The sequence below is a fragment of the Chiloscyllium plagiosum genome, chromosome 4 (assembly GCF_004010195.1).
Source record: "Chiloscyllium plagiosum isolate BGI_BamShark_2017 chromosome 4, ASM401019v2, whole genome shotgun sequence".
Lineage (NCBI taxonomy): Eukaryota > Metazoa > Chordata > Chondrichthyes > Orectolobiformes > Hemiscylliidae > Chiloscyllium > Chiloscyllium plagiosum.
Window position 1 is genome coordinate 104,590,260 of NC_057713.1, and position 18,219 is coordinate 104,608,478.

Below are 18,219 nucleotides of genomic sequence, written 5' to 3' on the forward strand. Positions count from 1 at the left end.
CCTGACCCTTAGGAGAAGCTACACAACAAAAGCAATAGTTAAGTCCTTGGACTCAAAGAGATGGATGTTGTGAATGTAATGAGGTCAGCCAGATGGACCTCATAGAATCTATGAGTGCCCTGATTGGACCAGATTAACAGCCATAATCAGGGAACCCTGGCTGACAAATAAGAACAGAACAGGAGTGTCAGGCATCCTTTCACTCTAAGGGTGCTGGACTAGTGTCAAGGACTCTCCACATGTAAACAAAGGGTAACTTGTTGACGGGATACCGGACTCTGTGGAGTTATTTCTTATGCAATATTCCAAAATGTGGTCTAACCAAATTGCTATCCTGCAGTAGCATGATTTGCCAGTTTTTTTATACTCACTGCCCCAACAGACAAAGGCAAGCATGCTATATACCTTCTTCACTACCTTGTGTTGCCACTTTCAGGGAACTGAGAGCCTGTATGCCTAGATCCCTCTGTATGTTAATGCTCCTAAGGGTTCTGCCATTTACTGTATTCTTCCTTCCTATATTAGATCTTCCAAAATGCATTCTTATGGTTGTCCAGATTAAAGTTCATCTGCCAAATCTCCATCCAATCTGTTTCACTGTGTCTTCTGACAATCCCGAATTCCCCCAAATCAATTTTCCATCAGTAAACCAGGCCATCCACATTCTTCCCCAAATAATCTATAATCTGACAAACAACAGGGGTCCCAACACTGATTCCTACGGAATACCACCAGTCACAGATCTCCAGTCAGAGTAACACCTTTCCACTTCTACTTTGTCTTCTATGACCAAGCCAGCTCTGTATCTATCTTACCCATTCACAGTGAATCCCATGTGACTTCACCTTCTGTACAAGCCTATCATGAACGACCTTGTCAAAGGCCTTGCAAAAGCACATGTAGGCAACATCCACTGTCCTGCCCTCAATTATCTTTGTTATTTCCTCAAAAAACTCAATCAGGATTATGAGATATAATCTCCCCTGCATAAAGCCTTGCTGCCTATCACTAATTAGTCGAGATTTTTCCAAAGGGGGTAAATCCTGTCCCTAATAATCTTCTCAAGCAAATTCCACATAATGTTCTAACCCTGGTTGAATGATAGTGATCCTCTCCATATTACTCATACCAGTATGCAGTGGTCATAATTAAATGAGGGAGCATCGCATGTTGTGAAGTCTTCCATCAGTTTGTAACTTCAACTTGCATTCAACAACAGGAAGGGCATAAAAAAGACCTAACTGAGCAGCTACTGGGCAACTGCAGGTGGTATCCACAGGATGCTGGTCTCAGCAGCGTCAAAGTATTCGCAGTCAGTGATTGCATCAGACTACATGCAATTCAGTTCCATGACACAAGATTCATAAAGAAGTGCTGCATGCGATAAAATGCTGAAGGAGCTGTTCCTTCTGAAGAACTTCTTCATTTTCCCACTTCATGCAATGTTGTAGCTCTCACAGATCCTTATCATCCATCACATAGCCTTGTTGTGTCCTCCCACTGCCCAGAGCAAAGCAACAAAGGATTGAATAGCGTTCTTTGTGTATACTGTTATCAAACAAAATCTCAGATATGACCTGCGTGGGAACCTGATATTGTGGAGATATCTTAAAGCTCCTCATTTGCCTCAGTGAGAGAAGTTGCTGCATTTAAAATACGCTGGACATCATGACGTGGCACTCTGATCCCTAACTCTGAACAGAGGATAGTGTCACCTCCCTCACTCAGCTGTACTCCATGCCATGTGAATTTGAACCTCTTGCATTTTCAATATTTCATGATGACAGCTTTCGCTGGTAACTTTGCATTAAGGGGTTGCTTGTGCAGACCATGAAGCCTTGGAAAATGATAACAAATGGTGAAACTAAGATAAACCCTTACCTGTCACCTGACATTACTTGTGATTTATCACCAATATTTGGATTAGTCGTAATGTTGAATAATGTGGTCAAGATTGTTTATGGCCTGGAATTTTAGTTCAGACGGTCAGTTAATGCATGAAGTCCACGTTTACATTATATGTTAACAATTGTGTTGCTGTGAGAGTTTCTGTTTAATATTATTGCTGCGTTAAGGAGCTTACATCACTCAGAGCAAAAAAAAACTTATCCCATCCACTCTTGGTGCAATGGCAGCCATTTTTCACTTTGATTATGGAGTTGTGATTTGGATGAAAATGGAGGCAACATAAGTAGTACTTGTTGGGATGAGTTGCAAGCCCAGCCTGTCAATCTATTTCACCCCTCATGCTCTTTTATGCCTTGACCTCCATATTAACCTCATCTTATCCACATTCCCACCACACACTTATTTAACTGCTCATCACCTTACTTTATCCCTCAAGTCCCTGTCATGCAGTTAGCTATGCCAAACAATTGCACACTGTTTCCCCTATTGAAGCCAAGGTGGTGACCAACATTAATGACTTCCTCTAATGCAGTCCCCCTTGTCCTCTGTCGCACTACTGTTTCCCACCCTTGTACACTGAATTGTTGTTTTTCACAATTATCATCATCGCTTCTGGATGCCAGAATTCTGCCTCTAATCCCCATCTCCATCACAACAGCAGTCCCTGATAAGCCCCTGACTTTCGGTCATCAGACCTGTTGGATTGACTGTGTCCCCACCTCCAATGAACTTGGAAAGTTAGCTCTGATTGATGTATGACTATATCCCTGGCTAACCTTTATGATTAATCCCTGATTAACTTACTGCTATCCCCTGGACTGGTCACTCTGACCCTACAAATCTGATCATGGCCTATTGCCTGGACAGTAGTGATACATACTCTGAACGGTCCAAGCATCTGATTGACCCATTGTCAATTCCCTGGACTAAGAGCAGATGATACCCTTGATTTCTAAAACAATACTTCCACATTGACTACAGTCCCCCTTGACTTGACAGAGACGAGACCCTTGGATTGAAGCACAAGCAGTATGCTTGCCATGAAAGATGCTTGCACATACCATGGTATGTCAAGATCATAGCATCAAACAGCAACATGTCCACTCCCTTGACTATATATTGCTGAAAAACATTACATGCTTCAGGTGAAAGGCAAGGAAGTGAGATTGTGAGTATCCAAGAAGGCTCACAGTGAGTGAACACTAAGGAGCAAAGTAAGAACCCTAAGATTCACCCAGTCAATGTATGAGAAGGTGTCTATGCTTGTATGCCAAGAGGCCTGATAGTAACATCATAATGTAAGACGCCAGCATACTCTTAAATTGCAGTTTAGAAGTGGTGAACAGTAATCTAAGTGATTTAGAGATGTTCTATGTTGATATGTGCCGTGTCCAGGCCAACATCCATGGATAAATGATGCAGGCAGTTGCTACCCATGGAGCATAACCTGAGCTATCAGGAACTGCTGGGCAAGATGGAGGCTTGAGCAGAAAGCTTTAGCCACCAGATACCTACTCAGACGTTTATGTCATGAATTGTCACCATCTTGTTTCTCAACTTCCAGCCTTGTAAAGTAGCAAACTGCCTCATCCCTCTTTACCGAGGTGAGATTTAGTTGATATGAGATGTTATCACATGCAAATAATTCTCTCACTACTCTACAGAAGGACTCATATGGTAGCTCTTGGGTGGAAAATCAGACATTATATTTCCCCAACATCAAGAATCACATTTTACCATTCTCACTGTATTTTTCCAGTGCCCAATTCATTCACTGGCTGAGAAAATTCCACCCATAGTGTGCCCTCAAAATACATGATAAAAGAGATTCCACAGCTATTTAAAGGAACATAAATGTTCTTTGCTGTACTGCTTTTGATTCAATGCTTGTCACACTAATTAATTGCTCAAGTGTAAGATATATCAAAAATACACCTTCTGCTGATTAAATACCAAAACATTTGAAATCACACACAATAAGTCAGAACTAAAGGTAGTTATTAGGGAAGGAGATCTTGCTATGTATTCTGATTAATAATCACACTTCACCCCCCCCACCCAGTTGGATTTTTGTATGTGTTGTTTGTGGGGGTTTGTTATGGATTCCACAAAATATAAAACGTCCAATATTAAACATTTCATTCAAGGTTGGACAGTGCACCATTGGTTCTTTGGAGTACAATGTAGCCGATTAACTGAGAAGAAGATTTGATCTCATTTGGACTGCCTACGTTGTGAAATAATGGGGAGGAGTACTTCTGAAGTGAGTGAATACTTGAAGTGGCTTGAGGCTATTGTGTAATTCTGTCTCAAATGGGTTAATGTGTGACTTATCCTGACAATTACCATTTTCTTCTTTTAATGACATTTTTTTGAAGGTAATATTCTTTTGTGTGTGGAGCTATCGATAGAGTCACAGAGCTGTAGAACATGGGAAACAGACTCTTCGATTCAAATTATCCATGCCTGTTGATGTCTGCTTTGTTCCAGAAATCCAGACAATACAAGTTTTCTGTACAACAGCAGTAGTTTTATTATTGGGCAGCCGGTGAGAGATTTAAAGTGTCTCCAAAGTAGCCATGTGTCTACTTGTAGTGACACTTCTTCACAAATCTCTGCCTCACACACAGAGACAGTACATTTTATAGGAATTAAACAAAAGGTTTATCAGTCACATAGGCGATTGTCACCACAGTTTAAAGTAGGTAATTATGAATTTACAAAGCCCGATAAATAAATGTGGGTGCCCTGTGATAACATGTGAATGGATTACAGAAACTGATTATTGCATTCTTCATGATTAATGTGCTGATGGGAAGAGATTAAGGTAGAAGGGATTTGCTCCTGTAAGTGGGAGATTTACATACCTATGTTATGGAGGGGAAGTAAGACAGTGGGAGCAGGAGGCATTTTAACAGGGCTGTGGTCAAGGCTATCAGTCTTGTCTGGAAAGGGCAAACATCTCTATGTGGGGCTGGGGCTACAGGAGAATCCACATATGTGGCTCCACTAGGCTCTATTTCTGAGATACAGTCAGCCTCCCCCCTACTTAGATGTTCTGTCAGAGTACAGGCCTTCAGTTGATACGGCAGTAAGTCCTTTGGCAGTGAAACATTTAACCCTTGAGTCCCCAATGTGTTCTGAAAGAGAAACAAAGCAAGGAACTGACCCCTCTGTGGCATTTTAACATTTTCAATCCCTCCTTTTGATCATTTGAGGAGGGACATTCCCACCCAGATGAGGAATCTGGTGAGGGATCTTCTGGATCACAGGGATGAGGGCAGGTTGCCCAAAACTCGAACACGAGGTACAATATACCCCATGTAGCATGACCCCTCCCAATCGGAGGGAAGCCAGGGGTAGGCTTTTAATCTGCAAATGAAGTATGTGCCAGAAACAGCCTCCCCCCCCTCAATGGGAGCAGGATTATTCAGAGTTGGCCTAAGGTTCTGTTGGGGATGCTGGACCAATCAAACATAAAGTACCCATATTCTGTCAAGTTCCGAATAGGTTCAACCCAGGAGGTGGTAGATGAGCATTCACTCATCCCCACATAAATGTATTTGGTGGGCTTCCCTTCCCACCTGAAATGAATGGTGTAGTCGATGGTGTTGTTGAGAACTACAAGGGAGGTGGGGGTCCTATGGTGATTGGTTGTAATTAGGGTGATACCAGCCTCTGAATGAGGTCAGGTTATACCCTGCTGACTGCCACTCTTGTGCAGCATAAATGTTAGCAAGGTTAGCAGAATGGCTCCTGCGTTGAAGCCTTTCGGCCAGTTTGTGCCAGCAAACAGGCCACAAAGGGATCCCTCCCACCGAGTGAAAGAGCATGTGGGCACACACCCAGCAGTGGTTGTCTCTCTCCGTTATGCAGGCTGTCTGATAGGCTAGGTGCAAAAAGGTATGATATTGCGGACGGTCAATTTGGGATCCATCTATTGTCAAGCCCCCCTCTCCCAAAGTCACCAAGGTCACAAGTTTGGAAAATATCCTTGTCCTTAGTTGTTGTCTGTTTCCATGCTGACTCTATTGCAGTTGGTTTTGTGTATCCACAGAGGATGGCCTTGTACTTTCACAACTGTGGGAGTGGTTAGCAGCACTTGGAACAGTCCTTTCCATCTTGGTCCCAACTTCTTTCGCTCCCAGTCCTTTATCAGGACAAAGTCCCCTTGCTTGGCAGCGGGATAGTCTCCTTCAGGCAGATCGTCGCTTTCTCTGTAAGCCTGGCATACCTGCAAATGTATGGAGGGACCTGGTTAGTCCCTGTAGATACACCCCCATTTCCCCTCCCAGCGTGTTCATATCTAGTCTCTCGGGGAGGGGTGGTGTTGGACCATCCCAGGTCCCCATGGGGTCCTTATGGGCTTCCCGTAAACCACCTCAGCAGGAGACAGACGTGTGTTGCTAGAAGGGGTAATCCAGAATAGGGCTAGAAGGAAGACCTTCAACCAACTTAGGACTGTTTTAGCTTCACCAGCTTGTTTTTTTAGGGTACCAGTTGCCTGTTCCACCACTCCAACTGCTTTTGGGTGGTGGGTACTGTGGAATTGTTGTCTTATCACTTGTTCCCTACAAATCCCCTGGTTAAATTTGGCCACAAAGTGCGGCCCATTATCTGAGCTAATAGTCTCTGAGAGTCTATATCGGGGAATTATTTCCCTCAGCAGTATTTTCACCACCATTGCTGCAGTGTTGTCCATTGTTGGGATTGCCACAGCCCATCTACTATTACCAAACAATACTTAACATTGTACTCTGGGTAGTTCTATAAAAAACTAATTGTAAACAATTGAAAGGCCCACCAGGCAAGGTGATAGTCCCAGAACTGCAAGGCAACCCTTTTCCAGCATTTGTCCTTTTACAGATCAAAACTGCTTGTGCTCGTTTCTCAGCTATCTTCTGGAAGTCTGGGTGCTACCAGGTCTGTAACAAAGTGCTGACCACTCCCTCCTTGCCTAGGTGTGTACAGTTACGTACATAGTCTACTAGGATAGGTAAAAACAAGGAAGGAACATGGACCTGCCCCGCAGGGATCATCCATAGTTTGGTATGGGCATTAATAGTGCACCTCATCTGTGACCACAGTCTGTGTTCCTCTGCAGGAGCATCCCCCTCTAAATGACCTATCTCACCTAGGTCTGGCATACCCGTTCTCATACGGCAATACCTAATTACAAAAGTGAGCCCAAAGGAACTAGGAGAGCAGGGTGTAACACTGCCTCTTTGACGGCGGCATCTACATGCACGTTGCCCTTAGAGACTCTGTCAGTTACACTAATGTGGACTGAGCATTTGACCACTGCTAGGCTGGAAGGTAACTGTTAAAGGCCTGTAAGAGATTTTGTAGAAAAATAGCATTACTAATGGGTTGCCCCATAGAGGTTAAAAATCCCCTATGCTCCCATAGAGCGCTGTAGTCATTGGCAATGCCAAAAGCATATCTATAGTCCTTGTAAATATTGGCTGAACTCCCCTCTGCCAGGATGCAAGCCTGAGTGAGGGCAAACAACTCAGCTTTTTGTGCTGATAATGGAGTTTCGAAGCCTGTGCATTCAACCACATCATCATCAGTAGCAATCGCGTATCTGGAGCATTGCTGACCTGTAGGTGAAATAAAAGGAGCTGCCATCCATGTAGAAGGTGAAGTCTGCATGTTTAAGGGGCAAGTCAGCTAAATCGCCATGAGCAGTCGTGTTCGGGAGAAAAGAGGTGCTGTAGGGGTTCCATCAGGAAGGTGGCTGGATTCAGGGTGGTGCAATGAGAAAAGGTCAGTAGCGGGTTGTCGAGTAGGGCTGCTTCATATTTGTTCTGGCGTGCCTGTATTCAGCATTGAGTCTGCCAGGAAGTGAGAAGGTCGACAATGGAATGCATGGTTAGTGGTATAGGGTGATGTTTGAGGCGGCTGATACAAGGACATGTCTAGCAGGAAGTATTTGTGAGCAGAGCAGGAAGCCAGCTGCTACCGGATCCAATTTAGTTGAAAAGTATGCCACCAGGCGCTTCCTGTCTCCGTGAGTTTGGGTGAGCACAGCAGTGACACATCCATCCTTAATGGTGACGTACCTTTGGAATGGTCGATCGTACAGGGGTCGGCCTAGGCCTGGGGCTTGTAGAAGACTGCTTTTTAACACAGTAAGTGCCGTCAGCTGCAAGGGTGAACTCTTACAGGGGGTGGGGAGCATTGGTTGATGCCAGCAGAGTCAGTAGGTGTGAAGGATGACATTTGGAATTCATTGCTTACAGAATTTTAGAAGGCTGAGGAAGGCTCACATTTGTTTAGGGGTCGTAGGCTGTTGGGTTTCTGCAATGGGTCGAATGCGTACTGCTGTCAATTTCCATTCCCCGTGGAGAGGAGTAGCCCCAAAAATGTCACCTCCTTTTGACAGTGCTTGATCTTATAGGGTGGAACCACCTACCCAAGGGAGTGTAAAAAGTTCAGTAATACTGTGGTACCAGTCTCACAGTTAGATAGGCCATTACTAGCGATAAGCAGGTCATCTACATAATTGAGGAGAAAGTGAGGTCTGCAGATGCTGGAGACCAAAGTTGAAACTTTATTGCTGGAACAGCACAGCAGGTCAGGCAGCATCCAGGGAACAGGAGATTCGACGTTTCGGGCACAGGCCTGAAGAAGGGCCTGTGCCCGAAACGTCGAATCTCCTGTTCCCTGGATGCTGCCTGACCTGCTGTGCTGTTCCAGCAATAAAGTTTCAACCATCTACATAATTGGACAACTGTAGATCCTTGCTGAGTTTCAGGCTCTGTAACTGACTGTGGAAGGTTTGGGAGAATAGGGTCGGTGAGTGGACAAATCCCTGGGACAGGCGGGTCCAAGTATATTGCTGGCCTCAGTAAGTAAAGGCATGCTGTAGATCAATGATGGTAAAACCGCAGGCATCAGCCGGTATGCAGCTTAATATGGTAGCCATGTTTGGGACAGGGGGCGGTGTAACGGCACCACAGTCTCATTGATCTTCCTCAGGTCCTGCACTAGCCTCCAGTCCTGTCAGCCTGGTTTGGGGACCGGGAAGATTGGGATGTTGCAAGGTGATTTACATGGGACTAGGATACCTTGTGCCAGGAAAGAGTCAATGAGGGTCTGGATTCCCTGTTCTGATTTGATGGGATACTGTGGGATTGAAGGCAGGCTCTGGTTTGCTTCTGGTCGTATTTGTAGAGGAAGGCAAGGGGTGCAGCTGACTTCATGTTTAGAGGCAGCGCACAGCTGGGGTTCAATGTCCCTGGTTGGGTTCACAGAGGATGTGTGGTGGGTCAGGATGCTGACCTTCTGCTGTGGGAATTCTCAGTGTTTCAAAAGGCCCTCTGTGAAGTGTTGCTACCGTCCCGTGGTATCGGAAGTGAGTAGTGTCAGGCTGTAGGCAAGGTGGCCCATATCTTTAGATTTAACACGTGATGTGTGGTACTAGCAACCCCTTTTGTCGCCACAGATAGTGTGGGATTTGAACAAGATAAGCAGAGTCTTCCTTACCTTCAACCTCACCGATAACCGAAACAGAGAATTCCATGCCCTCAAACGGCGTGTAGTACCGTCTATGTTCTTGGAGCATAGCAGACCATCACATGGGGGTCCGGGGTCAGGAGCTACGGTATGAAGGCAGACTGTTCAATGCTGAGCCCCCACCACTGGGGGACCCGCAAACTGAGGGGAATTGCATCTGGCTGTGTAGTCCCACTGTAATGCCCTCATCCGTACAGGTGATCTCGACTCCTAGAGGACAAAGCAGATCCTGCCTGCCAGGTTCCATCTGATCTTAGCTGTTACTGTGAATGAAATTGAGCAGGCTTGCCTGCAGAACTCAGCTTTCAGCCGAACAGTTTTAGGATATACATCGCTTGTCCCTTCAAACCCAGCGAGCGCCACGGTCTCGCCTGATAGATGAAATTTCTTATTCCTCAATTTCCTGATCAAGGGTGGAATTGGTTGCCCCCACGTCTATCACAAATAGGATTGGCATTCCAGCAATCTGCAAGGTAACATTGGGTTCCTGCGGAGGGGACGTGCTGACAACTGGGGAGGTTACCATTTGGGAATCAGGCGAATTGATTGTTGGAGGTGAAACGAATCCGGACTGGCCGGTCTGGGCCTGTATAGTCTGGTTCTGGATGAAAGGGGCATTCAGCCTTCCAGTGACTGGGCCTCCCACAGTTGAAACACTGGCCTGGCTGCCTTACTGGGAATCGGCCCAGTCTCCCTCTTATCCAAGGTGCGTCAGGGGACACCCCTGGTGTCCCCCTCCAAGGTCCCCGTCGGGAAAGATGGTTTAGTGATTGTCGCTGGATCAGCATCTGGAGGAGCGAGTTTGTGCCCAGGGGGTATCCTGGTTCTACTGGAATTTGTTAGTACTGACTTGGGGTGCAAAGCACCTATGGGGCCACTGAACAAACTCAGTGTTTGGGTGAGATTCGGAGTGTGGTTTGGGGTTATTCTGACCTTGCCAGTAATACATAAGGGCTCTTCCCATCTGGGACCTGGTGTTTTCAGACCAGTCCATGTTGTTTGTCCGTATCATATCAGCAAGACTTGAAGGGACACATTGTAGAACCATGGAGTTAATCAATGGTGAGTCTTTCCCCAGAGATAAAAACTTGATCCCCAAAGGTCCCATAACAGGCAACAAATCTCTCGTAGAAGTCTCCCCTGGATTCTCCCACCTGGAGTCTGTAGTCTAGGACCTTGCTAATGTTAACGGGCTGTGGCAGGGCACGTTCTAATGACTGGACAATTTGATTCACTCGAGTGTCATAGAGATGTACAGACCCTTCAGTCCAACCTGTCCATGCCGACCAGATATCCCAACCCAATCTCGTCCCACCTGCCAGCACCCAGCCCATATCCCTCCAAACCCTTCCTATTCATATACCCATCCAAATGCCTCTTAAATGTTGCAATTGTACCAGCCTCCACCACATCCTCTGGCAGCTCATTCCATACACGTACCACCCTCTGTGTGAAAAGATTGCCCTCCAACCCTGGCAACATCCTTGTAAATCTTTTCTGAACCCTTTCAAGTTTCACAACATCTTTGAATCTGTTGTTTAAATCCTCATAGGTGGGGACCAGCCCCTTTCCATCACCCTCACCCATCTTCTCCTGCCATTTCATTGCTGCATGATTTGTCACCAGAAGAAGTAAAGGGCAAACAGATCCCAGGGTGCTGCATTGTGACATACTGAGTGAATTGGACAGGCTTATCTTTACAGTCTGGCGCCTGATTCATAATCATGATCGTCTCTTGGGGTTTCCATAGGACATAAACCCTGATAGTGGGTGGCACATCTTCCTCATCTGCTTTGGGGTTCAGTAAATGCCTGATGGGGAACATAGTTTGGGAGGTGACATGGAGATGGTGAAAATCCCAGACAGAGATCGCAGGGTGCCACAGGTTTCCTAGTACGCACTTTAACCAGGTCAGCGATGCTCGTTCTCTCAGGGCTCAGGTATGGCAGTGGGGAAGGGGTCGGGGGTGGTTCAACTGGTGGTCTCGGTGCACTGGGATAGCATCCCCATTCTTCCTCTCTCTGTGTGTCATTCCCTCCCTCCTCAAAACAGGGTTGGTATGCCAGACCGGAGCTTGGGATTCCGAGAAGTGCTTTCATACTCCTCGCAGCGCTGCTGCTTTAACCCCTCTAGTTTGTCTTCCCCAGCTTTAGCCTCTTTGCACTGTTTGTCCTGTTCCCTTTATCGCCTACTATCCACATTCTGCTTCTAGCGCTTCCTAGCCGTTCGAAGTCCCATCTGCAGTTAACACCTCTATCTCCCTGTCACAGGCATTATTTCTCCAGCTGGCTAGCAAAGTGACCGGCTATTTGTAATCAGCCCTCCCCTTCCATTCCTTAATGGTGGGATTTCCACCTTTTCCCACAGTTTCTTTTCCAGATCAAATTCACTATTTGCTCACAGGCACCCAAGATTCCCCTCCAGAGGCCAAATCTTGTGCACTAATCATTTGTTCAGTCCTGCACTTTATTTTCCCCAATCAGGTAAGTATTTGCACATGGTTTGAAGGCGTCCCCTTCCCGGCCACATCAAGTGATTGGGAGAAAGGTGAGGACTGCAGATGCTGGAGTACCAGAGTTGAAAAATGTGGTGCTGGATAAACACAGCAGGCCAGGCAGCATCCAAGGAGCAGGTGAATCAACACTTCGGGCATAAGCCCTTCTTCACATTTTTCAACACATCAAGTGATTGTCCCATTTTACTATTCCGCTCCACGATAAATAAATTTCCACTGACCGTGTTAGTACTGCATGATGAGAAATTTACCGAGCCTGCTCTCTTTTCTATATATCTATAAATCAAATTCCACCAGCCATGTTCAAAAGAGGCAGCCCCCAAACCAGAATTTGCACAACATAGAATGGCCAGTGTAACCCCGCAGTCTTTTATAGCAACTGGACAACTTTCCTACCTTATAAGCTGGGGTGGTTTGTGCAACCTTGCCAAGATACCAGTTCCACGGGGTGACGGACAGATCGTCTGGCTGAACACAAGGCGTAGTCTGGGGTTTAACACCCCAGGGCACCCTTATCGCTCCATTCTGCCCAATTCAGATTTTTGTGCCACTTGCTCAGCCCTGTGAGACACTCCCTATGTTGAGATCTGAATTGCAGCACCTAATGTTGATGTCTGCTTTGTTCCACAAATCCAGACACAACAAGTTTTCTGTACAACAGCAGTAGCTTTATTATTGGACAGCTAGAGAGAGATTCAAAGAGTCTCCAAAGTAGCCATGTGTCTACTTGTAGTGACACTTTTTCACAAATCTCTGCCCCACACAGAGACAGTATATTTTATAGGAATTAAACAAAAGGTTTATCAGTCACATAGGCAATTGTCATCACATAGTTTAAAGTAGGTAATTAAGAACTTACAAAGCCCGATGAATGTGGGTGCCCTGTGATAACATGTGAATGGATTATAGAAACTGATTATTACATTCTTCATGATTATGTGTTGATGGGAATAGATCAAGGCAGAAGGGTTGCTTGCTGTAATGGGGGTATTCACATACCTATGCTAATATGGAGGGGAAGTAAGACAATGGGAGCGGGAAACAGACTAACAGGGTTGTGGCCAAGGCGATCAGTTATGTCAGGAAGGGCAAATACCTCTGTCTGGGGCTACAGGGGGAATCCACATGTGTGGCTCCATTAGGCTCTAATTCTTCCCCCTACTGAGATATTCTGTCTGTATTGTCAGAGTACAGGCCTTCAGTTGATACTGCAATAAGTCCTTTGGCAGTGAAATGTTTAACCCTTGAGTCTCCAGTGTGTCCTGAAAGCATGGAACTCACCCCTCTAAGGCATTTTAACTTTTTCATGCCGACCAGATATCCAAATGTAATCTAGTTCCATATCCCTCTTAAACGCTTGACATTCATACACTCATCTAGATGCCTTTTAAATGTTGTGATTGTCCAAGCCTCCACCACTTCCTCTGGCATCTCATTCCATACACGCCCCTCCCTCTGTGTGAAAGAGTATTTTAAGATACTTTTTAAATTGGAATTTGATTTCTTAGAACAATTTTGGTGTGTTTCTTTGAGGAGAATGCTAATCTAAGTAACCAATGGTAAGTAATTGAAAAACAGTAAATCAAGGAAGAATAATATTAAGCTATGGCTTCATGGACCAACAAGCCTACCTATTTTATCACATGATACACCATTATCAACGAGCCTTCGACCCTTTATCATCTCAATGGCAGCCTCTTCATCTCAATTGTCTACAAATTCAACATGTCCCAAATGGCACCATTCATGAATTTATATCACAGTAATCCCTAACCTTCACAACATTCTTTGGCTCAGTTTACTAGCACTCTTATTTAAAGTCCTTGTCAATAAATACTGAATTATACAATGATGCATCTGCAGTTGTGTTGCACCCTACCTGTCCAATGTCAGTCTCTTACGCAAAATTTTTAATTTTTGTTTCAATGTTGTGGTGAATCTCTGAATCCTGACAACTTGACATATCGCTTCTCTAAAATTCTTCTACCTTGCTGTTACACATCTCACCTGAAAACATCTCAAAACCTGTCTTCAGCTTGATTCAAATACCTTCGCTACCTTGTTCAAAAGAGATGTTGTTCTCTGTTGGGAAGTGCATTTGGATTCTGTACACCAGTAAGAGCACTGTACAGATGCAGAGTTGTCATACCATTAATGTCATGGACATAACAAGAAATTTTGTCATATAGATTTACAGTCATAAGGCAGAATTTGAAGCAAGGCACAGTATTCCTAAATTCTTAACTGGTGCACTCTTTCATTCTTACTTTTTGTTAGTTTCCACACATTCAAAAGTGGCAGCAACATGGATGGAAGACATCTACAAACTTGTGCGGTGGGAAGCTGTGGTGAAACCCTCCATCAGCTGATGATGGTCTAACTATGGATTGGTTACGAAGGAGCTTGCTGGACAAAAAGGAGACTCTTTATCATGACCATAAAATTCCAGCCTAACTGCATTGCCATTAACATAAAGACTTTTTTTGCTTTGATTTATTATTGTCACATGTATCTAGGTACAGTGAAAAGATTTGTTTTGTGTGCAATACAGGTAGATCATACCATACAAAGATCATAAAGGTAAGAAAACAGAGCGAGGAATACAAAGCTACAGCTGCAAAGTAGGTGCAGAACAAGCAAGCCTGACATTAGATTTAAAATCAGAGAGGTCCATTCCAAAGTCTAATAACGGTAGGGAAGAAGCTGGTTTTGACTTGTTGATACGTGTGTTTAAACTTTTGTATCTTCTGCCTGAAGGGAGGGATTGGAAGAGATTATAACTGGGTTGGGAAGGGCTTGAGAGGTCATGGGACAACGGGGATGTGGGTGCTTTTCAAATTTAAATTAAGACAACGTAATATTGGTTCTCTGCATTCACACAAGCATCATCATTATATGCCAAGCTAAGACAGACTTATTCAAGGAACTAAATGGAGAGATTATTACAGGGGAGTTAATAGTATTTTTGTATTGTGGAAAAAAAAATATTGTTGTGTCTTGTGTTCATTCCTTAATCAACATTGATATTAGTGTCCTTTAATATTGCGACTGTTTGAGACGTGGCTGAACATATAGGTTCAGTTGGCCTCGACTTCTCTGCATTGTAAAATGCATTTTCCAAGATTACCTGTAGTTGGGGTAATTGAAATATTCTGAGTGAACACAAAGCCTCATAAGGGCTTAGCCAGCCAGGACCCTGGAACTAACCCACACTTGGATAGTACTGATAGTGGCTTTTAGGCCTGTTATTTTCTTACCTTGACCAAGTGTTCTTACCACCCCACCCCATAAATAGGATGGTCCTTCTTCTACACCTCTATGTCTTTTGACCCGATTCCACACTACAACATCCCATCATCACTAACTCACCTTTGCCAGACCTCAGCCTCCACACAAGCTGCCATTATCCAACTCACCTCTCCCTTGTATCACCCACTTAAAAGAGAGGAGAGTTATTTATTTCATCAAGAATTGCATAAAGCCAACTGCTCCACACTACCTTTAAAATGAACAGAAACTGGATACCGTATTCTATTGTACAGCCAACTTTCTCTAAAGGCAATGTAATTTCAAGAATTTTTACACAAGGAGTATTCATCATATGCAAATATATTAAAGTGTGAACCCACAACAGGACAACGTGAGATCAACACACCATAAATGCACTGTTGATTTAATTTTTGCATCCCAATATACTATAGGGAAATCACAATTTTGACTCCCACCTAGTTCTGTCACCCTGCATGCCACATTTCCTGCTCTTGCAGGCTTCATTAAAATCCCACATCTTACCTGTGAACATACAGTATTGTAGCCTGCAGAAGCTGCCAGATCCCATGCTCAACTACCCGTGTCCTTGATCCATAATAATGTTGACATAAGAAGAACTAGCAAATTAGGTGGCACAACTGGAGGGTCATTGAGAAATTGTCTGCAGCTGATTATTGGAAATTCGATGTCCAAGGTATATTGTCAAGGATTTAATCATTTTAATATTGAACAGCCCATTAAACAAAGGATTGTCCTTGAAAGTCAGGAATCAGATGGAGAACTGTAACACTGGAGAAGCAAAAATATCAGAAAAGGGCATGAAGTCAATGTTTTTTTCAGAAAGCCTTCTTTTCTCTCACATCAGATTGCAAAGGTTTTTTTTGTTATGATTGGTAACACACATTACATCATTTGCAGAAAGTCAATGCTTTTCAGCTTTCTTATTTATCTTTCTATTCATGAAAACATTGGTAACACATGTGGCAGACTTTACTAAGTGCTCCCTTTGAAAGTCCCTGATCAATAAGTTTACCCAAAGAAATCACATTGACAGCTGTTTTCATTAACCAATTTATTAGTGACATATGAAACAGCTGCTATTAGGTTTTTTTTAACAATCAAGTGCTCACAGCACTTAAGATTTCTTGCAGGAATTTGGTCAGCATATTATCTCCAAATCAATCACAATTTCATGTACCAGGCAGTATTATTAATTTGTACCTGATTATTTTACTCCAAGACCTTATGCTTAATTTGAGACTTTTCCAGAATTTATCTAATTGTAATGTTACTTCAGTTAGTGGAACATTCATGAGACAAGCAAAACTAGCAAAGGCAAGAAATGTTATTTCTAAGCACAAATGATTGGCTGCTGTGTTTAACTATTTCATGATATGTCTCCTCAGATTAGTTTTAGCTTTTTCTTTTTGTGCTCTGTGTCACCATTTAAAAGAATTTTAACAAGATAAAGGACACCTACAGAATGACTTGTATATCTTGTATACTAGAGCCATTCCAATTTTTGACAATTCTTCAGCTGTATTCAGAAAGGATACATTTCTGAACTGCACACAGCACTATTGCTAGTTGTTGTGGACAAGCTATCACAAGTTATATTTAATTCTGCTATATAAGTCTCACTGACAATCAAATACTGACAGCACCAATAATTTAAAGTTTTAAAATACCCTCAAGTAAGCAAATACAAGACTGTGACCCAACTTAGCTATTCCCTGATTAAATGGTGAAATCTGGCCATGATTTCAACCAATAATAATCTGTCTCTTGAAGTCTCCAGGTTTAGTCCTTCTGTGATGTTGTTATTTGAAGTTCTGCTGCTGAATTTGTACATGCTTTTCTCTTTCAACTTTGCAGTGTGACGTTCTCACTTTTAGATTCTTTCATCTCCAACACTGATTTCAGAGGCCTCAAGTCTGCAGTTTGCCTTCTCATCAAAAATAACTCTGTTTTCCTTTGTTACATTTGGGGTCTATTTAAAACACCGCTTTCCTCCTGCAATGAACCCCTTTACTTCAGAACATTGCTGCTGCAGGCAGGTCCATTAGTCAAGAAGCAGCAGACTATCACATAAGTCTTACCTCCTCTCTCTCCCAGGAAACAGCTTTGTTTTATTTCTTTGTCCTAAGGATGGTTAATTCACGTGTTTTTGTTGTACCTCCTTTTTATAACATTTTCCCACTGTCCCATTCATCTCAAGAAACAGTTTATTCCAAAAAGAGTTACTATTGCTTCTTTCAATCTATGTGTAACATTTTATCTTTGATTTTTCCAATCTGTGAACAGTTATTAAAATTCTGATGTTTATGTTGTCACATAGTCTACCTTTACAAGTAGCTGTGAAGAAATAAAAAAAGGTGCTGCACCATTCATAAAATTATTATCCTGAATTGGCAGCTATCGGTTCAGTCCACAAAATGCAGGACAAATCCAACCGAGTTAATATCACCCTATCAGGAGAAAATGAGGACTGCAGATGCTGGAGTTCAAAGTCGAGTGTATGGTGCTGGAAAAGCACAGCACGCCAGGCAGCATCCGAGGAGCAGGAGACTTGACTCTTCGGGTGTATGATGAAGGGCTTATGCCTGAAACGTCAATTCTCCTGCTCCTCAGATACTGTCTGAACTGCTGTGCTTTTCCAGCACCACACTCTCAAAAATATCATCCTATCAGTCTAGTCTTGATCATCAGCAGAGTGATAGTTTTGTCAATGTCAAGCTATCAATCAGTACTTAACTCAGCAATTACCTGCTCACTGACACTCAGTTTGTGCTCTGCCTGGACCATTCAGCTCCTGACCTCATGAACGACTTAGTCCAAATTTGGATAAAAGGATTGAACTTGAGGTGAGGTGAGAGTGATTGCCTTTGATATCAAGGCAGCATTTGACTGAATGTAGTATCTCAGTGGTGTAAAATATGGACTAGCAAGTTCCAGTATCTAATTTTAATACTCAAGACCTTCAAGATCTTTTAAAATGGTTTTTG

The 18,219-nt window shown here is 43.6% G+C and overlaps 1 long non-coding RNA gene across 1 annotated transcript; it reads right to left on the minus strand.

Moving 5' to 3' along the window:
- Positions 1-3,639: 3,639 nt before the first annotated feature.
- LOC122549592 lies at positions 3,640-16,175 on the minus strand. Its single transcript, XR_006311596.1, has 2 exons — positions 15,737-16,175; positions 3,640-6,142 (listed from the first exon to the last, which is right to left on the minus strand). It is a non-coding gene; the product is annotated as an uncharacterized LOC122549592 (long non-coding RNA).
- Between the last annotated feature and the right edge of the window lie 2,044 nt (positions 16,176-18,219).